This window comes from Acinonyx jubatus, chromosome D2 (genome assembly GCF_027475565.1).
Source record: "Acinonyx jubatus isolate Ajub_Pintada_27869175 chromosome D2, VMU_Ajub_asm_v1.0, whole genome shotgun sequence".
In the NCBI taxonomy this organism is placed as follows: Eukaryota; Metazoa; Chordata; class Mammalia; order Carnivora; family Felidae; genus Acinonyx; species Acinonyx jubatus.
The window spans coordinates 83,186,846-83,210,276 of record NC_069393.1 but is presented as its reverse complement, the minus strand read 5'-3'; the positions used below and the strand labels follow the sequence as shown (position 1 = coordinate 83,210,276).

General features: G+C 48.3%; 1 long non-coding RNA gene across 1 annotated transcript; it reads left to right on the top strand.

Moving 5' to 3' along the window:
- The first annotated feature begins 3,192 nt into the window (after positions 1-3,192).
- On the top strand, positions 3,193-12,217 carry LOC128312610 (uncharacterized). Its single transcript, XR_008292102.1, has 2 exons — positions 3,193-6,076; positions 6,521-12,217. It is a non-coding gene; the product is annotated as an uncharacterized LOC128312610 (long non-coding RNA).
- The last annotated feature ends 11,214 nt before the right edge of the window (positions 12,218-23,431 follow it).

Below are 23,431 nucleotides of genomic sequence, written 5' to 3'. Positions count from 1 at the left end.
GGTGGGGGTCACAGGATCCGGTCACCCCTGGGGATCTGGGTGTGGACGGGACGCCTTGCCTTGTGGTGCAGGCCCAGCCTGGCCGAAGGGCAGACGGGAAATTCCCACACACTTGGGTGGAGGGCTGTGCCCCGGCCCCGTCTCTGCGGGCAGCTGAGCCGACTGGCTCGGTGCTGCCCACCACAGGTGCCTGGAGGCCAGCCCAGCCCCAGGATCCGGCCCTGGCCCGAGAGTCTGAGCCAGGTGCTCGCAGTGCCCAGCACGCCGGGCAGGACAGCGTGCACAGCTGGCCTCCTTCCTGTACCAGTCTCTCCTCCCGGCCGGGCGTGGGGCTGCCGGACAGGCTGATGCTCTGGGGAGGTGGGGGGTGGGGGAGGGGGTCCCAACCCGGACGTGTGGCCACCACCTCCTGGCAGGAAAACCAGTCCTCTCCCCAGCTGTACCCAGGGGAAGGCGGTGTCCTCGAAGGCCCATGGCAGGAGGGGAGCCAGCCCCAGGCTAGGGAAAAACCCTTGGGCTTGTGGTCTCTGCAACAATGGCCGTAAACTTCACTCCTCCACAGGCCGGGGGAAGTGTCCTCGTGGGCACGTGCTCGCGGATGGAGCTGACAGCCGTTTGTTCCGAATGAAATCGGTTCGTCTTGCCTCTTTGCCGGGACGGAGGCCTCTGGGAGTTAGCGCCTTCTCAGCAGCCTCAGGGCCTGCGCTGAGTGGAGTCTCCCAAGACCAGAGCGGGGCCCTCACGGGTCGGGGCCACAGCCCACACCCTGGAGTGGAACTCAGCCATCGAAGCGATGAAGCGTGGGCCCATGCCACAGTGTGAGAGCGTGATGCTAAGGAGAGGAGCCAGACGCCAAAGGCGCGTAGTGAAGGATCCCATTTACTCAAAGCACCCAGGACAGGTAAACCCGTGGGGGTGGAAAGCAGACCGGCCTTTAGGAGGAGCCGATGGGAGGGGGCGTGAAAGGTTCAACGAGGCACCTTGCGATTTTTCAAGAGCCAGCATCAGTTTGAATGTGGCAGCACCGAGCTGAAGCCGTCGAGAGCCCCCCGCGCCCGCGATGGGAGCCGGGGCGGGTTCTGTAGAGAGCGGGGAAGAAAGCAAGGCGGTGGTTTGACCGTGGCTGAAGCAGCTGTCTTCTCCGCGAAAGCCTGGGTGGCTGTTTTCAAGCTCCATCTTCTTGGGCTCAAGCGCGTGGCTCCGGCTGGGGCTTTGGCTGGGTTGTGCGAGCCACCGGGGGATGGACCGCCACCCCAGGCCAGTGGCCTTGCTTCGTCCCTGTGACGGGAGAACGGGGGCGGATGCTTAGCGGGCTCAGGGTCTCCCTCTGGGCTGATGAAAATGCCGTGGAACGAGAAGCAGGCAGTGGTCGTGCAGCTTTGCGAATGTGCTAACTTTACTAAATGCTACTGAATCATTCGCTTTACAAAGTTGAAATGCTTAACTTCATGTTACGTGAATTCTACCTCAATTAAGAAAGAAATCTCGGGGCGCCTGGGTGGCCCAGTCGGTTAAGCGTCCGACTCTTGATTTTAGCTCGGGTCATGATCTCACAGTTCGTGGGATCGAGCCCCAAGTAGGGCTGTGTGCTGACAACGGGGGGCCTGCTTGGGATTCTCTCTCTCCGCCCCTCCCCCCCTCAAAAAATAAATATTTTTTAAAAATCTCATATCCCAGCCATGGGCTTGGGACAAACCTCAGGGCCTCAGACACCTGGCCTCAGTGTTGCAGGACACTGGGCACGAGGGGGAGGGGCAGCCGTGGCCTGCCGAGAGGGCCAAAGCGGCCACCACACCTGGGTCCCGTGGCCTGGGGCAGCCACTGCCGAGGCCTGTGGGCGCCCAGGGAAGCCTGAGTCTCATCATCAGTGGTGTAGCGTGCGTGCTTGTGAGGGGACAGGGCCCAGCTGCGGGGTCCCTGGGCTCACATCTCGGAAGCCACGCTGCAGGGCACTGCTCGGGCGGAGCAGGGCCGAGACCCTGGGAGCCCTGATCCTTCCTGCCGGGAGGGACCTGCTCCTGGGCCAGAGGAAGGACGGGTGACGTCTTTGGGGCCAGAGGCTTAGGCCGGACGGCCAGGCCAGCTCTTCCCAGACTGGCCTGAGCTAGTGCACGAGCTGCTGCTGACGTGAACCCAAAGTCCCCCGGGCCAGTCATTGCCTTCCCAGCATCCTCGGCCGAGGAAGCAGGCAGAGGCGGGTGCTCAGCGATCCGCGAGCAAAGCGCCCCTCGAGGCTCGTGGGCAGCGCGGAAAAGCAGGCAGCGTCTGTGCGCGCAGCGATAGGGAGCACGGCACTTCCGTGTAACAAGATTGGGTAAACATTAAAATATTAAGATACGTCAATTATCAGAATGCCCACAGAACATTCGGTGACAAAGCCCGTGGATACTCTGAGGCGTCTATTGTATGCCACGCAGCATCTTAGGCTGCGGACAGGCACGTGCCCCTATCGCGGGACGTGTCCCCTCGGACAAGCGTCATCCGGGACAAAAGACCTTTGGTCGGTCCAGAATGGGTCGGGGACCTGGAGCCGTCCCCAGCCAGGCATCGAGTGTCAGGGAACATTGGAGGACAAGAGAGAGCACTTTGGAGGTGGCTTTGGACGCAGGTGGGAGAGGAGCCAGAGAGAAGGGACCGTGCAGCGAAGGGGCTCCAGCAAGAACCCCAGGGGAGCTCCTGACTCCTCGTTGCCCTGGGCAGTTCTTGGTCAGCGAACGGAAGGCAAAGCATGACCCTGACTGACCTCACTCCCCACAGGTGTGCCAGGGCCTCTGGGCCAAAGCAGACGGGCCTGGGGGCCAGCCCAGTGTGAGAGCGGTGGCAGCGGGGAAGGTGCCCTGATTTCTGGCCTGTGTGGCAGAATGGGGGAGTCGCTGTGGTTAAAATGCGCAAGGTCGAGGATGGGACTTGGACGGGACAGAGGTCGGGAAGACGTCAGGGAGCCCGAACAACCGCTGCCCCAGGGAGGCCGGGCCCCAATCCCAGCAACCCGCCATCTTACCCTGTCGGGAAGAATGTGCACGTGTGGCTAAGGTAAGGATCTGGAAGTGAGGAGAGTATCCTGGATCGTCCAGATGGATCTTAAATGCAATCGTGTGTCTTTATAGGAGAGAGGCCGAGGGACCCTTGATTCAGACAGAAGACAGGCAGAGATGGGAGCAGAAGGAGCCAGCCTCCGGGAGCTCCATGCGAGCCGGGAAAGGGCAGGACCCGTGCGTGTGCAGGTCAGTGTGGTGCCTGATGAGTCTGGGTGTCTACCCACCAACACCACCGGCCCCAGTGTTAATGCCCAGCTCCCGTGATCTGTCCCATGGGCAGGCCGAGGCAGTGCCCGCGGCCACAGTCATTCCAGGGAGGGGGTCTTGTCTTGTACAAGAGCCGAGGGGTGTTGGGGGTGCAGAGTGTGTCTGCCTCAGTGAGAGGAAGGTGCGGATCACCAAGTGCAGTGGACAAAGCAGCGAGATTCTGTGGGGGGCCCGGGAGCGGGGCCAGGGAGGGAGTACAGCCCACACGGGGCCCAGAGGCAAGGCCAGGTGGAGGCTGAGGGGGGAGGGACTGCGGAGATGGTGGGGAGAGTCAGGCTCGCTCTCTGTGTCTGAATCTCAGCTTGGACACCACTAGCTGGTGGCCCTGGGAGATCTGTTCTCGTTGAGTTTCACCTTCCTTACCTGTAAAATGGGATGACGATAACGCCCACCCTGCAGGCCTCCCGTGGGAACTAAAACGTGATGCCTGGCACACGGCGCTTGCTCAGAAAACATTACCTGTCCTTGTTACTTTTCCACTCAGTTTCCAAGGTTGAGCTTGTTGTGGATTCACGGGCAGCTGTGAGAAGTAACACAGTCTCCCCCAACGGAAGCATCTCACAGTGCGCCACTGGCGGGGGCTCCCCAGCGACGGAGCTTGGGCACAGAGTGTTCCCACCACCGAGAGTCTCCCACCTGCCGTCCTGTGCCACCACAGTGCTCTCCCGCCTCCACCCCACCCTGACCCTGGGGACCACAAACATGGTACCTGTTTCTATAGCTTTGTCATTTTGAGAATGCCATACAAACGGAATCCTCTGGTGTGTAAACTTGTGTTGTTGTTGTTGTTGTTGTTGTTTTGTCACTTAGCAGAATGTTCTGGAAGTCCATCCAGGATGTTGCATGTATGGACAGTCCCTTCCATTCCACTGCTAAGCAGCGTCCGTGTGTGGATGGGCTCCAGCTGGTCTGAGCACCTGCCCGTTGAAGGACATCCGGGCTGTTTCCCATTTGGGGTTATTATGAATAAAGCTGCCATAAACATTTGTGCACAGGTTTTTGCATGAATGCAAGTTTCTGTTCTCTGACATAATGCCCAGGGGTGCAACTGACAGGTTGTTTAGTGGCTGCATGTTTAGTTTTTAAAGAAACCACCAAACTGTTTTCCAAAGTGGCTGCACCATTTTGTATTCCTGCCAGCCCTACCTGAGGGATCCAGCGTCCCCCTGTCTGCATCAGCATTTGGTGGCGTCACTATTTTTCATTGTATCCATTTCAATGGGAGTGTAATGGGGTCTCATTGCAATTTTAATCTGTGCTTCTTCAATGAATAAGTATGTTTTTGTCTTTTATGTGATTAATTGCCAGCTGTAAGCGCTCAGCTGACATGTTTCTTCGTGTCATCAGTTCATCCCCTAATTAGATATTTGTGTTCTTACTGTTGAGTTTGAGAGTTCTTTATGTAGCCTAGTTACTAGTCCTCTGTCAGATTTTCAATTTACAAATATTTTCTCCTAGTCTGTAGCTTATCTTTACATCTTCTTCCCAGGATCTTTTGTGAAGCAAAAATTTATGTTCACACAAAAACCTGTACCCAAATGTTTGTAGCAGCTTAATTCATGAAATGGCCCCAAACAGGAAACTGCCCGATGTTTTTCGACAGGTAGGCACTTAAACAAAGTGTTCCATTTTTTTGACTTTTTGTCAATCCAGTGACATCTGTTGCCTACCACCTGCTCAGAAGTCTGAACATTTCTGCCCCCTGCATCCTGGTATCGGAGGTGCCAGGGAAAACACAACACAGACAAGCAATGGGTGAAACAATGCTTTCCTCGCACAGAGACGAGACTTGGCAAAAGCTGCTTCCATAGTGGGCATCGGCACGCCCATGGCCAGCAGGCTCCTCATGGCAGTTGGTGCAGGGCCGTGGCCTGCATGCACTTATCTTGTGCTGCATCAGGTGGACCCTGTCCCCTCCCTGCAGGTGACAGAGATAGCAGTGGGCTTGGCCAGGTGCTGTATGGCGCACACACCTAAGCAGAACAGAGGAGGGCACATCGCATCTGAAACAAGGAAAGATATCCACACGAGGTGACAAGTCCAGCACAGGCTTTGTGGTACCTTTCCATCTTGATAAGGAAATGTTCCAGGCCCAGCGCTCCTTCCTATGCAGCCGAGTGTGGGGATCAGAAGATTGCAAGCAGGAGACTGTCTTTCCCAACATATTTTGACTAAGCCCAGTTTACCCATGTTTCCTTTTATGGATTGTGCTTTTGTGTCAAGTCTAAGAATTCCTATGTTTTTTTTTTTTCTAAAAATTTTGTACTTTTACATTCCACACGAAGTCCATGATACATTTTGAATTAATTTTTGTATAAGGTATGAGTCTTAGGTGGACGTTCGTGTTTTTGCCTATGAAAAAGCATTCTCTATGCATTTAATGCTATGCCTTTTCCTCTCAGCACTGCATTAGCTGTATCCCAAAATTTTGATATGTTGTCTTTTTGTCTTAATTCAGTTCATTTTTTTTTTATTTCACTCAAGACTTCTTTGACTTGTGGGATTATTTTGTTTAGTTTCCAAGTGTTTGAAGATCTTTCTGTTATTGGACACTAGTTGGATTCCATTGTGGTCAGACTATGCACTCTGTCTGATTTTGATTATTTTAAATTTGTTGAGAATGTTTTATGTCCTAGATTATATGGCCTATACTGGCATATGTTTCATGGATATTTGGAAAGAATGTGTATAATGCCATTGTTGCATGGAATGTTCTATAAATGTTAGTGAGACCCTAATTGGATTGAATTGTTGGCTGATGGTGTGATTGAGTTCTTCTGGGTTTTTGCTGGTTTTCTTTTTAAAAATTTTTTTTTTCAACGTTTATTTATTTTTGGGACAGAGAGAGACAGAGCATGAACGGGGGAGGGGCAGAGAGAGAGGGAGACACAGAATCGGAAACAGGCTCCAGGCTCTGAGCCATCAGCCCAGAGCCCAACGCGGGGCTCGAACTCACGGACCGTGAGATCGTGACCTGGCTGAAGTCGGACGCTTAACCGACTGTGCCACCCAGGCGCCCCTACATTTATTTATTTTTGAGAGAGACAGAGACAGAGTGTGAGCTGGGGAGGGACTGAGAGAGAGGGAGACACAGAATCGGAATCAGGCTGCAGGCTCTGAGCCATCAGCCCAGAGCCTGACGCAGGGCTTGAACTCATGGACCGCGAGATCGTGACCTGACTGAAGTTGGACGCTTAACCGACTGCGCCACCCAGGCACCCCAGGGTTTTTGCTGGTTTTCTAAGCATTCCAACAATTGTTAAGAAACTCTCCAACTCTATTTGTAGGGTATTTTCTATTTTTCCTCTCAGTTCTATCACTCTTGGCTTCACATATTTTTGTAGCTGTTTTTGGTGCAAACACAGTTAGCATTGCTGTGTCTTCTTTTATCACTATATAATGTCCCTCTCCGTCTCTGTAATTTTCTTTGCTCTGAGGTCTACTTTATCTGGCATTAATAAAACCAATTCTGCTTTTTTAAGATTCATGTTTGCATGATATAACTTTTTCTACCCTTTCACTTTCAACCTGCCTATACCATTATTATATTCTAAATGATTTTCTTGTAGAGAGACACCATATTATTGAGCCATGTTTTTAAATCCACTTTGATAATGTCTGTCTTTTTATTGGTGTATTTAGAGCATTTACATTTAATGTAGCTTTTAATATGTTAGGGCTTGAGTTTGTCATTTTATGTTTTGTTTTCAATTTATTCCCTCTGCTTTTTTTATTTCTCTTGTTTATACCTCTGTCTTCCTATGGGTTACTGGAACAGATTTTAGAATTCCATTTTTAGTTAACTATTGTGTTTAGACGTTTATCTTTGTAACTTCTAAATTTCTTTTTTTATTGTTTCTTTCTTGTTTAGGGGCCTGCCATTAGCCATTTAGCCTTTTGGGGTAGGTGTGCAGGTGACAAATTCTCTTAGTTGTCTTTCCTCTAGGAATGTCTTTATTTTCCTTTAATTCCTGAAGGACTTTTTTACTGAATGAAGGATTCTGGGTTGACAGTTCTTTTCTTTCAGCACTTGAAGTAATTTTTGCCACTTTCTTCTGGCTTCTGTGGTTTCTTTTCTTTTTTAAAACAAAAATGTTTTAATGTTCATTTATTTTTGAGAGAGAGTGCGAGTGGGGAAGAGACAGTGAGAGAGGGAGACACAGAATCCAGAACAAGCTCCAGGTTCTGAACTGTTAGCACAGAGCCCAATGTGGGGCTCAAACCCACAAACTATGAGATCATGACCTGAGCCGAAGTTGGACGCTTAACTGACTGAGCCACTCAGGCATCCCAGCATCTGTGGTTTCTGATAAGAAATCCATTGTCATTAAAATTATTTTCCCCTATAGGTAAGGTGTCTTCTGTCTCTCTTTAAAGTATATATACTTTATGTATACTTTAGTTTTCAAGAGGTTTGACTGTGTTGAGCCTTGGTGTGGATTTCTTTGGAGTGGAGTTTATCCTGTTTGAGATTCACTAAATTTGTTGAATCTAGTTTATGTCTTTTGCCAAATTTGGGAAATTTTCAGCCATTATTTTTCTGAGTACGTTTTCAGTCACGTCCTAATTCTCTTCCTCCAGGGACTCCAAAAACATGAATGGTAGATCTTTTGTTATAATCTACATGTCCCTGAAACTCTGTTCATTAAAAATGTTTTTTTTTCTCTGTTTAGATTGAGTAGTTTTATTGTTCATCTTCAAGTTCACTGATTATTTTCACTGATTCCTCCACACTTCAGTAGAGCCCATCCATTGAGTTTTTTATATCTGTTATATTTTCATTTTTAAAATTTCCATTTTCTTCTTTATATGTTCTGTTTCATTGCTGAAACCCTCTATTTTATTTCCTGATACTTTCTGTCTTTTCATTTGTTTCAAGCATATTTGTGATTGTTTGTTGAAACATTCTTATGATGGCTGCTTTAAAATATCTGTCAGATAATTCTAAAATGTCGATATCTCAGTGTTGGCATCTATTAATGATCTTTTCTCATTCAGTTTGAGATACTCCTGGTTCTTGGCATGATAAGTGACTTTCACTTGAAATTTGGACGTTTTTGTTACTATGTTCTAAGAATCTTACCTAAATTTCTGTTGCAGGTGGCTTTCTCTGGCATTGCTGTGGCAGGGGAAGTGGAAGGTATCACCTCATTCATACCCAGTGGGTGGATGCCTCATTACTGCTGGGTAGGTGTGGGAGTTCTGGTTTCCCATGAAACTTCCACTAATACCTCCATGGCTGGGTGGGAGTGCCTCATTACTGCTCCCCACATGGCCTCTACTGACACCTTAGGAATGGGCCATAGCCTCATTACTGTTGGGTGTTAGTGAAGACTCCAACTCCCCACCAGGCCTCCTCTGACACCACCTTATTGGGGCGCCTCCTTACAGCCTCTTGAGGATAGGAGTATAGGCTCTCCACTCAGTATTTGCTGGCATGGGTGGGGTAGGGCCACGGGTTTTCTGAGGTGTTTGGTTGGAATAGAGCAATTATAGTCTAAAAGTTCTCTGTCTTACTAGGATGCTCCTTTCCCTGTCCTTTGGCTAGAGAGAAAAGGGATTCCGCCCCACCCCCCTCCCCCCACCCAAATCTGTACCATTGACACTTCTGGACTGCCAGCATGATCAGCTCCAAGTCTGGGATGTATGAGGCAAAAAGAAAAGCCAGGAAAATCACCACTATGTAGTTCCCTGGGTCTCAAGATCCCTAGCTGGTCTTTCTTCTCCTTAGACTTTTCAGCCTTCTCATACATGTTTTATGTATAAGGTCCAGGGTTTTTAGTTGTACCTAGCAGGGAGAAAAGAAAAAAAGCCCATCCACTCCATCTTCCCGGAAGCAGAAATCTCTTATTGTTACTACTTTTTAAGAAAAAAATAAGGTGCACAAAATACCCACCCAGTCATGGAAGAGCATGTATCTCCAAATGTCTTTCTGAAAAGACTGGACAGAAATACACCAAAAGTTAACAGTGAAGAGATATATACATATACATATATACGTATGTATGTATATACATATATGTGTATACGTATATACATATATATATCCCTTTCCTGTAATTCTCACATTGTTTATTATAAGCATGTACTATTTATAATTTTAAGTAAGCAACAAAAATTTCTACTTTTAAAAACAAGCTGCTGGAAAACAAGTGGTTGAGAAGATAAAATTATGGAGAATAATGAAGCAGAAAAAAAGAGGGAAGTAAAGGCAAAAGATCATGATACAAGACTTCAAGAACTCAGTGACTTATTAAAAAGGCATACCATCCAAATCATAGGAGTCCCAGAAGATGAAGAGAGAGAAAAAGGGGCAGAAGGTTTATATGAGCAAATTATGGCAGAAAACTTTTCTAATCTGGGGAAGGACCCAGACATCAAAATCCAAGAAGCGCAGAGAACTCCCATCAGATTCAACAAAACCCAACCAGCACCAAGGCATATCATAGTCAAATTCACAAAGGAATTTTCACAAGGAAAGAATTATGAAAGCAGCAGGGAAAAATAGTCCTTAACCTACAAAGGAAGACAGATCAGGTTCGCTGTCGACCTATCCACAGAAACTTGGCAGCCCAGAAAGGAGTGGCAGAATATATTCAACGTGCTGAAACAGAATAATATGCAGCCAAGAATTCTTGATCTAGCCAGACTTTCATCCAAAATAAAAGGAGAGATGAAGAGTTCCCCAAACAAAAACTAAAGGAGCTTGTGACCACTTAACCAACACTGCAAGAAAATTTAAGGGGAACTCTTTGAGTGGAGAAAAGACAAAACAAAAGAAAACAAAAAGACCAAAAGCAAGATTAGAAAGGACCAGAGAACATCAACAGAAACACCAACTCAACAGGCAATACAATGGTGTTAAATTCATATCTGTCAGTACTTACTGTAAATGTCAGTGGATGAAATGCTCCAATTAAAAGACATAGGGTATCAGAATGGATAAGAAAACAAGACCCATCTATATGCTTCTTACAAGAGACAAGGTACCTAAAGATACCTGAACATTGGAAATAAGGGGATGGAGAACCATCTATGATGCTAATGGTCATCAAAAGAAGGTTGGAGTAGCCATGCTCCATAGCCATATCAGACAGTAGCCATATCAGACAGACTTAGATTTTAAAATAAAGACTGTAACAAGAGATGAAAAAGGGGATTGTATCATAATTAAGGGTTCTATCCACCAAGAAGATCTAACAAATTATACATATTTATATCCCCCAATATGGAATCACCCAAATATATAAATCAATTAATCGCAAACATAAAGAAACTCATTGATAATAATACCATAACAGTAGGGACTTCAACACCCCGCTTACAAATCATTGAGGCAGAAAATCAACAAGGAAACCATGGCTCTGAAGGACACATTGGACTGGATGGACTTAACAGATATATTCAGAACATTTCACACTAACGCAGCAGAATACACATTCTTCTCTAGTGCACATGGAACATCTCCAGAATAGATTACATGCTGGGTCACAAATCAGCCCTCAACAAGTCCAAAAGGATAGAGATCATACTGTGCATATTTTCAGACCACATTGCTATGAAACTCAAAATCAACCATAAGAAAAAATTTGGAAAGACCATGAATACTTGTAGATTAAAGAACATTCTACTGAAGAATGAATGGGTTAGCCAAGAAATTAAAGACGAAACTTAAAAGTACATGGAAACCAATGAAAACGAAAACACGACAGCCCAAAATCTCTGGGATGCAGTAAAGGTGGTCATGAGAGGGAATATATAGCAATCCAGACCTTCCTAAAGAAGGAAGAAAGTTCTCAAATATACAACCTCACCTTACAGCTAAAAAAGCTGGAAAAAGAACAGCAAATAAAGCCCAAAACCAGCAGAAGTAAGGAAATAATAATGATTAGAGCAGAAATCAATGATATCAAAATAAAAAAACAAACAAACAGTAGAACAGATCGATGAAACCAGGAGCTGATTCTTTGTAAGAATTAACAAAATTGATAAACCCCTAGCAGAAGAAAAGGGAAAGGACCCCTCCCCCTGCCAAAAAATAAAATCATGAATGAAAGAGATCACAACCAGCACCACAGAAATACAAACAATAATAAGAGAATATTATGAGCATTATATGCCAACGAATTGGGCAATCTGGAAGAAATGGAAAAATTCTTAGAAACATATAAACTACCAAAACTGAAACAGGAAGAAGTGGAAAATTTGAACAGTCCCGTAACCAGTAAAGAAATTGAGTTAGGAACAAAAAAAAAATCTCCTAATAAACAAAAGTCCAGGGCCAGATGACTTTCCAGGAGAATTCTACCAAACATTTAAAGAAGAGTTAACACCTATTCTTTTGAAGCTATTCCAAAAAATAGAAATGGAAGGAAAACTCCTAAACTCATTCTATGAGGCCAGCATTACCTAGATTCCAAAACCAAAGACCCCCACTAAAAAAGAGAACTACAGTTTCCCTAATGAACATGGATGCAAAAATTCTCAACAAGATACTAGCAAAACAGATGAAACAATAGATTAAAATAATTATTTACCACAGTCAAGTGGGATTTATTCCTGGGATGCAGGGCTGGTTCAATACCCACAAATCAGTGTGATACATCAGATTAATAAAAGAAAGGATAAGAGCCATATGATCCTCTCAATAGATGCTGAAAGAGCATTTGACAAAATACAGCATCCTTTCTTGATAAAAACCCGCAAGCAAGTAGGGATAGAGGGATCATACCTCAAGATCATAAAGACCATATACAAAAGAGCCACCACTAATATCATCCTCAATGGGGAAAAACTGAGAGCTTTCCCCTTAAGGTCAAGAAAATGACAAGGATGTCCACTCTTACCACTGTTATTCAACATAGTTGGAAGTCCTAGCCTCAGCAAGCAGACAACAACAACAACAACAACAACAACAACAAATAAAAGGCATCCAAATAGTCAGGGAGGAAGTCAAACTTTCACTCTCTACAGATGACATGATATTCTATGTGGGAAACCCAAAAGACGCCACCAAAAACTACTAGAACACATGCATGAACTCAGCAAAGTTGCAGGATATAAAATCAATGTACAGAAATCGGTTGTATTTCTGTACACCAATAATGAAGCAGCAGAAAGAGAAATCAAAGAATGGATCCCATTGACAATTGCACCAAAGCCCATAAAATACCTAGGAATAAACCTAACCAAAGAGGTGAAAAATCTATGCCCTGAAAACTATAGAAATCTTACTATCAATGCAATCCCTATCAAAATAACACCAGAATTCTTCACAGAGCTAGAACAAACAACCCTGAAGTTTGTAAGGAACTGGAAAAACTCCGAATAGCCAAAGCAATCCTGAAAAAGAACACCAAAGCTGGAGGCATCACAATTCCAGACTTCAAGCTATATTACAAAGTAGTAATCATCAAGACAATGTGATCCTGGCCCAAGAACAGACACATAGATCAATGGGACAGAATAGAGAACCCAGAAAATGGACCCACAACGTATAGCCAACTAATCTTTGACAAAGCAGGAAAGAATATCTGATGGAAAAAAGACCATCTTTTCAAGCAAATGGTGTTGGGAAAACTGGACAGCGACATTCAGAAGAATGAACCTGGACCAGTTTCTTACACCATACACAAAAATAAACTCAAAATGGATGAAAGGCCTAAGTGTAAGACAGGAAGCCATCAAAATCCTAGAGGAGAAAATTAGCAACAACCTCTTTGACCTCAGCTGCAACAGCTTTTTACTTGACATGTCTCTGGAGGCAAGGGAAACAAAAGCAAAAATGAACTATTGGGACCTCATCAAGATAAAAAGCTTCTGCACAGCGAAGGAACAATCAGCAAAACTAAAAGGCAGCCAACAGAATGGGAGAAGATATCTGCAAATGACATATCAGATAAAGTGTTAGTATCCAAAATCTGTAAAGAACTTATCAAACTCAACACCCAAAAAACAAGTAAACCAGTGAAGAAATGGGCAAAAGACATGAATAGACACTTTTCCAAAGAAGACATCCAGATGGCCAAACGACACATAAAAAAATGCTCGGCATCACTCATCATCAGGGAAATACAAATCAAAACCACAATGAGATACCACCTCACACCTTTCAGAATTGCTAAAACTAACAACTCAGGCAACAACAGATGTTAGCAAGGATGTAGAGATCGAGGAACCCTCTTGTTCTGCTGGTGGGAATGCCAACTGGTGCAGCCACTCTGGAAAACAGTTACGGAGGTTCCTCAAAAAATTAAAAATGGAACTACCCTACCATCCAGCAATTACACCAGTAGATATTTGTCCAAAGGATACAGGAGTGCTGATTTGGAGGGGCACATGCACCCCAATGTTTATAGTAGCACTCTTGACAATAGCCAAAGTATGGAAAGAGCCCAAATGTCCATCAACTGACAAATGGATTAAGAAGATGTGGTATATGCCTACAATGGAATATTACTCAGCAATGAAAAGAATGAAATCTTGCCATTTGCAACAATGTGGATGGAACTAGAGTGTATTATGCTAAGCAAAATAAGTCAATCAGAGAAAGACAAATATGTGATTTCACTCATATGTGGAATTTAAGAAACAAAACAGATGAAAATAGGGGAAGGGAAGCAAAAATAATATAAAAACAGAGAGGGAGACAAACCATAAAAGACTGTTAAATACAGAGAACAAACTGAAGGTTGCTGGAGTGGAGGTGGGTGGGGGAAGGGCTGAAAGAGTGAGAGCATTAGGGAGAACACTTGTTGGGATGAGCACTGGGTGTTCTATGTACGTGATGAATCACTTAATTCTATTCCTGAAATTATTATTACACTATATGTTAACTAACTTGGACTTCAATAAAAAAACAAAAAACAACGTACAAACCATAAAGTAATAAGGGTAATAAACAAGTATAATTTCAAAAATAAATAAATTAATGTAGTTCTACCAATGGTTCTATGAAAAAAAAAAAGATTGAATGTCATTCATTTCATTTGTTGAAGACACAATCTTAGATGTTAATTATGATGTGCCTACATTTGTATTTCAATGGTTTCTTGTATATATATTTAATTTAAATGAATAATAAATGGTTTTATGGAATTTAGTTTGATTAAAAAAAGAATAATGTGCTGCTGTTCCTGGTGCTGCTACCCACAAGGGACACCAAGTTCCAGATGCCTGAGGGAGACTTTCCTCATGCCCCATGCTCTGGGACCACTGTAATGTTACACACAGGATCACCTCCAGTGTACAGATAGCCATGATGGTTTGCAGAGCAGAATTTTCTTGCCCAGAGTAGCACCTTTTTTCTCTAGGCCATTTAAAGCCGGTCACTGTGAACATTGCATGAGTAGTTCACTGCTATAAACTGATAAACTCCAAAATTTCAGCAGCTGAAAACAGTTTACTACTCACTCATGTAACATCCCAATGAAGGTTTGCTTGGTGGGGTAACTTACTCCATGCAGTGACCTGGGGGCCCGGGCTCCTTCCAGCTTGTGGCTCTGCTGTCCCCTGAGCCTTGGAGACCTTGGATTCCAACCAGGGGAAGGTCAAAGAGACGGAAGAAGGCATACGTCATCTGAAAAGCTCAACTCAGGGGACACCCATGTCACCTCTACTCCCACTCCATGGAGAAACGCAGCCACCCCAGGATGCAAGTGAAGAGTCTCTCCTGCAAAGACAACTAAAGACCCCCCATAGCGGCTGCTGCAGCCAGAACTGAATTACAGAATTGTATTGAAAGAAACCTCGAGGTTCGTCAAGGGCCAAGGCCTCCGAGTTGCTGTGGTGGAATCCTATTAGAGCGCAGCCTCCTTTCCTTTGGGTCCACTCCTCACCATGCAGTTTTGGGATGAATGCTGACCTGTCAAAGACCCCGTCCTCCTGGGATCACCACACTTGGTTCGTGCTGGTCATGTGAGCCAACCCAGACCAATCTGAGATCTCCCTGGGATTTTTAAGGTAGGCAGAAGTTGCTACAATCAAAGGCCTATGAGTTGGAGGCCGTCAGCACTGTGCTAGGTGCTGGGGGGTAGGGGACAATAAACGCAAGACACACAGGGCTTGTCTGGAGCTGCTTTCCATCCAGCACGAGGGACAGGGTGGGGAGGGTGAGTGCTGAGAGCTCTTTCCTCTTCACCTTTGCAACCTGTTCATCATCCATAGCATCCTGATGGAGTTGATGTGTGTGTCCTCCCCACTGTAAGACTCAGAGGCTGGGTGGCCTTTTCCCCAGGTACTGGCAACGCCCATCTGGCCTCCAGACCTCCAGAACAGGTCTGCTACAGCCTGTGTGCAACCTGGAGCCAGGGAGCCCCCAGAAAACAAGCTGACACATCCCAGTTCTGCTGAGACAGTCCACAGCTCCCACCTGGACCATGGTCAGGAGAGGGGCCCCTTATGGTCAGAGGTGTTTCTCATGTCACGGTAACCTCAGTGTGAGCGATGGCCATCAGTCATCCCTGAATGACCCCAGCATGAAGACACCGTGTGGTCCACATTTGCTGGTCCTTTCTCCCAGGGTGCCTGATTCTCCCTTGGTGAAGTCACCCTCCTCTGTGCTCAGCCCTGTGGTTTGGAAGTATTAGTGACATTCCCCAGGCCCATATTGCTTCTGAGATGTGTTTACACCCCAGGCTAAGCCAATGGACGCAAGAGCTTCTGGGAGAGGGAAAAACATTCTCTCTGTTAGGTGAAAGCTGTCAGAGGACACATGCGCTCCGGTGCCGTGGCAGCCATTTTGGTACCATAAGGGCAAGTGTGGAACTGCTGGGCCACCCAGTGGAGGCTGAGGGTGAGACCAAAACCCCAGAGGATGTGAACAGGCCCCTGGTGGGGTGTTTTGACCCAGGCTTTCCCAAAGCCAGTATTCTGTTATGCAAGCCAACAAACATTCTGTTCTCTGCCTAAGCCAGTTTGAGTTGCTTTGCTGCTGCTTACAACGAAGAGTCCTGAATGGTACATCCTGGGTACTTGAGGCGAGTGGGGAGCAAAGTCAGGGAAGGGAAAGGTTGCAGACCGGAAAGCAAACAAACCAATCTGTGAAAACAATCAAATATCCCCCCCACCAGGCAGCCCAGGGCACAGCCCCCCAACCAGCGGCAAACACCCTCCTGTTCCAGGCAGCAGGAACAATGTCCACGTTGATTAGACGCTAAGTCTTTTCACCATAACATCTCACTTACTCCCTACCGCAAGCCCATGAGGTGGGTACCATTATCACCTTAGCTTTACAGATGAGGAAACTGAGGCCCAGAGAGGGTAAGTAAGTTTCCCAAGGTCACGGGCTAGTAAAAGAAACTCTGGTTTGAAGGTCGGGTCTGCCCCAGGGTGAGGGCCTGCCCCCTTGGGGTGTGGTCGGGGTGGAGGGTGGCTCAGCCGGGAGCCCTGGCCCTTGGACTTTCTTCAGGAAGAGGCTGGTTCTCAGTGGCCAGTGACCCAGGGGCCACCTCTCCGTGGGCAAAGTGGGTGGGGCTTACACAGAGTTAGGCAAATTCAAGTTAAGGGCACAACCCTTTATACCACCCGGTCTGCCCAAGACTCTGACACCAACTGCAGGTTCAGGGAGTTCCCCCAACCAGCCTCAGGTCTGATTTGCTAGAAGACTCACTGAAATCAGGAAGGGTGTCCTGTCACACTCACAATTCTTACAGGCGAAGCATCAAGGTGGAACCCGCCAAAGGGGGGAGATGCATACCGTGGAACCTGGGAAGCATCCAAACACGGAGCTTTGGTCTTCTTCTCCCCATGGGGTTCTGGACAGTGATACCCCTCTGGTCACAACATGTGGCAGCAAGCACCAAGTATTGCCATTGGGGAAGCCCATCAGGCCTCAGTGTCCACCCAGAGCCCTTCTGGAGGCTTCACTACATAGGCACACCCCATTGGTTGACTGGCCCGTGTGCTTGAACTCTAGCACCATCTCCCTTCCCCCACCCTCTAATCACACGGCTGCTTTTTCTGGCCCAGCCAGCCCCTACCTAGGCATCCCATTAGCATGTGGTCCTGGGGGGCTCAGGAATAACAGACACTCCCGTCACTTTGTCCTTTCATCAAGACAAAGTCCAGACCTCTTTTTGGAGCCCAAATTCTTTGCTCTGCAGGGTTACTCTGGTGCCCATCCTTGCGGGGCCTCCTGCCTTAGCCGGAACCCGCTTGCTGGTTCCCTCTCTCGGGGCATATCTAGGAGCCGGGAGGGGGCTTCTCCAGCCAAAGTGCAGGAATGAAGTCCAAGGTGAATCATAGGCAGCAAGGGGAGGTAGGAGGCCAAGCAGGACAGAGCCATGGGATGCCACCTCTGGAGAGCAAACCACATTTGGGGGCTTGGCTCCTCTGAAGGCTTTCTGAAGGGTGTGGGGTGGGGGATACGGGAACCCAGGACCCAGGGTAATGTGCCTGTCCTCAGGGCTCCAACACCAATGGACTCTGGGGTCCACACAGGCTTTTCTGCGAGTTCCTGTTCCACTTCTTCCCCCTCCCATATCTACACCCTTTGTCGTGGGATGTTAGCTTGGCCACATGCCTATTTTGGGTCCATGGGACACAAGCAGAGTCTCGAATGTGCTTGTCCAGTTGAGCTTGTCCCCCTGAGCTCCTGCCACCATCACGAGAAGCACATGCCCGGGGATGGCTGGTCCCAGCGAATGAGACGCAAACGGAACCCGTGGCCTGAAGCCACACCCGGCCGTGTGCAACCCGTGGGGCCCAGATCAGCCCAGATGCCCCAGCCCACTGGCAGGTGTGCATGTGAGGAAGCGTGGTTGCTGTTCGAGTGACTGCACTGGGGAAGGTTTGCTCGTGGCGTTGCCATGGCAAAACTGACCGATGCACAGTGTGAGTGAGGAATGTCAGCCTCCAGGCTTCAAAGGTGGGTGCGGTCATTGTCTGTTGTTATAATCTATTGTTATGAATTTAGTGGCTTAAAACAACATCCGTTGACTATCTCACAGTTCTATAGGTCAGATGCCTGGGTGGGCTTGACAGAGTTCTTGCTGGAAGACCTGACATTGCTTTCTTTGAGTCCTGGGTGCATGGCTTGTTCTAGCTCTTTCTTCGTAGTGGGCACGGGCAAAGAAGGCTAGGATACCACTTGCCTCGGCCACGCGAATCTTTGCATGGTCACTGGACATTGGAGATCCTGGTCATTCCCCAGGGGTGAGCATCTGAACTTCTTTACCAAGTAGATTTTGCAGTGGACTCCACATTGTAAAGGAAAATGAAGCTTTGTCACAGGCTGCGAGGGCTGGAAGTGCCAGGGAGGTCATGTCTCCCCAGGCAGCCCTTTAGCCAGTGACTGCTGGCCACAGGAATCTGAAAGCCCAGCTCCCTCTCCGTGGGCCAGGAGGGCTGTGAGGGTAACGCACACGCGGAACATCTTGAGGGACCAGGCCACAGCTCACCTTATCAGCTATCTATGCAGCAGCAATGCCGCGTAAGAAACCACCCCAAGTCACAGGTGACGCTGGGTGGGTTGGGCTCTCACACATCTGCCACCTGCAGTGGTTTGGCTGGAAGGCTCTGCCGATCTTGGTGGGCTCTCTCCCATTTTGTGGGTCAGCTGGCTGCCAGCTGGTCCAGGATGCCCTTGGCGGGGCCACTGGCCTCCGAGCCGTGTGCTCATTCCACACCAGTCACTGGTTGGGTCTGTTCCCACAGTGAAGACAGATGCACAGAAAGTAGAAGCGGGGACGTCCCACAGGGCGGCTGACATCCAGAGGCCAAGGCAAAAGTTATGCTGCCCAGCTCGATATCAGAAGGCCTGCGGGGAGATTGGCTCCACCTTGTGATGGGAAGGTGTGCAGGGTCCCAAAGCCAGGCCGTCCTCTGTGGGACCCTTGCTTAGCCTCCACACCCTCCCTGACTCCCTATTCCCTTCCTGGCTCTCCTGGGCCATAGACATACCTCCACAAGCCACCTGCATGCAAAGTCCCCGTCTCAGGCGACAGTTTAATGCACTGACTGCTATATTTATATCTAAGTGTTCTTCTGAATCAAGGTGTAATTCACAGGTCATAGGTTTAAGAGTTGACGTTCAAGGCTTTAGATAAATAGAAGGGGGCGCCTGGGTGGCTCAGTCGGCTGTGCACCTGGGTCCTGATTTCAGCTCAGGTCATGATTTTACCATTTGTGAGTTTGAGCACCACGTCTGGCTCTGAGCTGACTGCACAGAGCCTGTTTGGGATTCTCTCTCTCCCTCTCTCTTTCTGCCCCCCCATTCTCTCTCTCTCTCTCTCAAAAAATAAACTTAAGAAAATTTAGATAAATAGCAGAATGAAAAATGAAAATATAGAGGCCTGTACTTAAAAAATAAGCAGTTGGGGGGGGGGGCTGGGTGGCTCAGCCAGTTAAGTGTCTGACTCTTGGTTTCGGCTCAGGTCATGATCTCATGGTTCGTGAGTTTGAGCCCTGCATCAGGCTCTGTGCTGACAGCGGGATTGCTTGAGATTCTCTCTCTCTCTCAAAATAAATAAATAAACATTAAAAAAATAAGCAGTTGGATGTACATATGTTAAGGTGAAAACAGGCCTCAATAATTACGGGATTTTCCCCCACCAACGTACGCGTCTCAGTCTTTCTCTCTCAGATGTTCTGTTTCGTGGGCCTAGAACGCAGTCAGGACTTCCAACCCTTCATGAATGATTGTAAGACGGAACTGCCATCGTACGCCCTTGAACGCCAGCAGTGGGGGCAGGGAGGGCCGGCGAGGCCCCTGAGTGCCTCCCTTCACACGCTGAATCGTCTTCACAGCTGCTCGCATCTAAAGTCTCGGGAAAGCAGTCTGCCCTGAGAGCCTCACACCCACCTCCATGAACTGGAGGAGTGTGGGTCTTGTGCTGAAGCCAGCATCCCAGGACCAAGGGAAAAGGCCATCGCCCCCGGTCTGGCTTGTTGTTACCATGTGGGCAGCTGCTCCCCGCTGCCCAGGCCAGCGGGTCTCACCTTCCACACTGACTCCCGCAAGTACCTTTTTCCTGGTCGCCTTAGGTGGACAGTGGGTGGTTTTCTTAGTTCACTCTCATCCAGGTTACTCCATTGGGAGGCAAGAGCACAAATGTCACAAAGCAGGTCACAGCATATTTGACCAAGTCAGCTGCCATTTTAATGAAAATATATTTTTTTTCCTTGCAGGCAGGAAGAGATGCGGAGGGACCACAAAGTTCTGGGCAGAAGAGCCAATTTTGTCTTCCTTTTCTATTGATGTGTGTGCGTGTGTGTGTGTGTGTGTGTGTGTGTGTGTGTGTGTGTGTTTGAAACCTTTCCATAATGCAAGGCCTCTAAAGTTGAATCCTATCTGTATTAATTCAACGATTATTTGCTGATCTCACATGCTGTGTCCAGCTCCATGGCAAGAATTCATCAGCCAGGTGAGGAGAACAGGTAGGTCCCAACTTCAGGAGTTTCCCACAGGGGAAACCCATGTATGGACGTGTGTCCTACCAGACTGATGGGTCAGCAAATAAAACAAGCAGTTCCTGAAACCATTTGGGCTCTGAAAATACCCAGGATTAAGTTCTGACTTCTGGGTTGGGCGGCCGTTTCTGTGATGGGTCCCTCCGTGGACTCGTGCTAACTTGGCAATGATAAAGCCCCACCTTGTCTCACACTTAAAATCTTGGCTGGTTACTAGGGGCCCTAAGGCACGTTGCTTGTTATGGACAAAGCAATAAATATTGATGTTTGTGACTTTGTTTGTGGGTGCAGTGGTCAGTGACAGAGCATACACACGTGGACAATGTCAGATGAGGTGGACGCTGACATGTGTTAGATCTGTCAGAGCTACCGGAGCCTTCCGGATTCAAATGTCACAGAGCTGTGCCTTCTCACGGGCTAAGCCTCAAGCATCATGGACCTGGGCCTTGCTCAGTGCCAAGCACAGCCTGACTCAGCCTAAATTAATATTTGTGGGGGAAAGGAGGGCAGTGAAGGGGGCAGTAATCAGGTAAGGGAGGCCCAGAAAAACCCAGTGATTCGTTCTAGTAAGTTAAGGGTATTTCTATAATGTTATTTGTATATGAAGACGAGGTCACGGTCTCCTGTCAACAGCCAAACTCTTCCGCATAAAAGTGATGGGTTTCCTCAAACCGTCCCATCTGATTGTGTCATTTCCTCCATGACCTATGTGACCATTGCTATTCCTCTCCTGGGCCTCTGAGATCAGGAACAATTACCTACATGGCTAAATGTTCTCCATTCATTTCTCGTTCCATTAAAAAAAAAATCCTTCAGGACCTACAAAGAGTAAGGTGGAGGCTCCATTCTCCAGGAACATTTGCAGGAAGGAGGCACAGGATGGCACCTTTGGAGAGCGGGGTGGGGGGGTAGGCAAGATTGCAGGGGAAGGGTTGGAGAAGGGTCACCGCCCCATTATTACAGGGACCCTATACATCCCTTGGCCTCCTTCTTGTCACTCCACAGGCCATCCGGCCAAACTTAGCAAAGCCCATTTCAGGGCCCCATTGTGCAAAGTGACTTTAGGACATCGAACGTCCCCATTGTTTGCCTCTGAAGCCACACGTGGCCAAACCAGGTGATGACCTGGGCTCCGGAGCCCAGCACTAGGGTTAGAGTCCCAGCTTCCTGGCAGTGTGATGGGGACATGTCTTGTAACTTTCCCGAGCTCGTGCCTGTCTTGGGTGCCAAGCACATAACATTTCAATACACGTGAGCTGCTATTAAAAACATGGGTAATTTTATATCTTAACATATTGCATATTGCTTAAATGGTTTCATGCTGGCTCACATTAAAAATGATTCCCAAGTGAAGATGACAAAGGGGAAATATTCGTTATTTAGTTCTTTTCTTACATTAAGCTATCATAATAAAGTACATTTCTGGGTTGCATTCTCTGGAGTGCTTTTTACTAAATAAATGGCCAAAAATAACTTTTCCCTTCCAGTAAGATTTCATGATTCAGCACATTCAACTTTCACTACAAAAAAGATTGAAGTAAAGAGTGCAAAACAAATCTAGGAGCAAGAAACAGGCGAGGAGAAGCCGACGTGGTTGACCGCGAGGGTCAAATTCTGACAGACTGGTGTTTCTGTTTTTGCAGATAAACCTTAGCTACAGGAAGTTGTATTTATTCAGGTGTCTACACTGCACTTGAGTCTGAGAAAGCAGGTAGAGAAGAATTAGCAGGGGATAGTACTAGGTTCGCAGCAAAGGGGTATATTAGAAAAAGAAGCAGTCATTGGGTTGGGAACATGGCCTGCAACCAGCCACCTTGGTTCGAAGTCCCCTTCTTCCAACCCAAGAACCGGCCAGCGGTCAGGGATGAGGACACGCCCGCCCGCCCCCTTTTCTTGCCGTCAGCGGCGGCTCCAGATGTTAATGGCAAAGGTCCCACATCAGGTCACTTCCTGGGTGACACCAAAGGCAGGGAGTGGGGCGATCAAGGCTGCTTGGCCTCCTTCTCTCCCCGGGGAAGCGGGAGCACGTCAGCTGACGTCGCCTGGAACGCAGGGCTCAGATTGGAGGGCCAGGCGTTCTCTCTCACGGTGGCTTTACCGGGACAGTCCTGGCCCTTCTCTCTCTGTGTGTGGGAGAGCTCTTGCCTGCCCCCGTTTTATTGTACCCGCCAGGCAGTAGAGTGCTTCCCACCAGATTATTAGCATCCAGACTCCACGGAAACTGTCCCCTCACTCAGCATTACCAAAAAGGCCCGGGGGGACCCGCGCCACCCTCTGCTTGGGAAAGTCGTGCTTGGGAAAGCACGAGTCTACACCGACGGCTTCGGGCCAGCCCAGGGCCTGAGACACGCTTCGGACAGGTGTCTAAGTCGGGGCTCCTCTTCCCCGAGCTTGGCGCGCTCTCTTCGGTCAGGGGTCGCCAAAGCCTTTGGGCCCTGGAGGAAGGAGCGGGGCTCCGGCGCTTGCGGAAGGCCTCCCCGTGGGGGCCCGGCGCCAGGCCCCGGGGACGCTCCGGAGGTCCCTCCGCACGGGCGCCGGGCGGGGGGCACGGCGGCGGGGGCGGGCCGCGGGGCCGCCTGCGGGCACCTCCTCGCGCCACCGCCCGGCCCCCGCCCGCCGCGCCGCCGCCTCCCGCGGTGGAAGGCAGCGCGGCGCGTGCGCACTGGCGCGCTCGCGGCCCGGCCCGTGGGCTCTCCCGGGAGGGTGGGAGGTGGGAA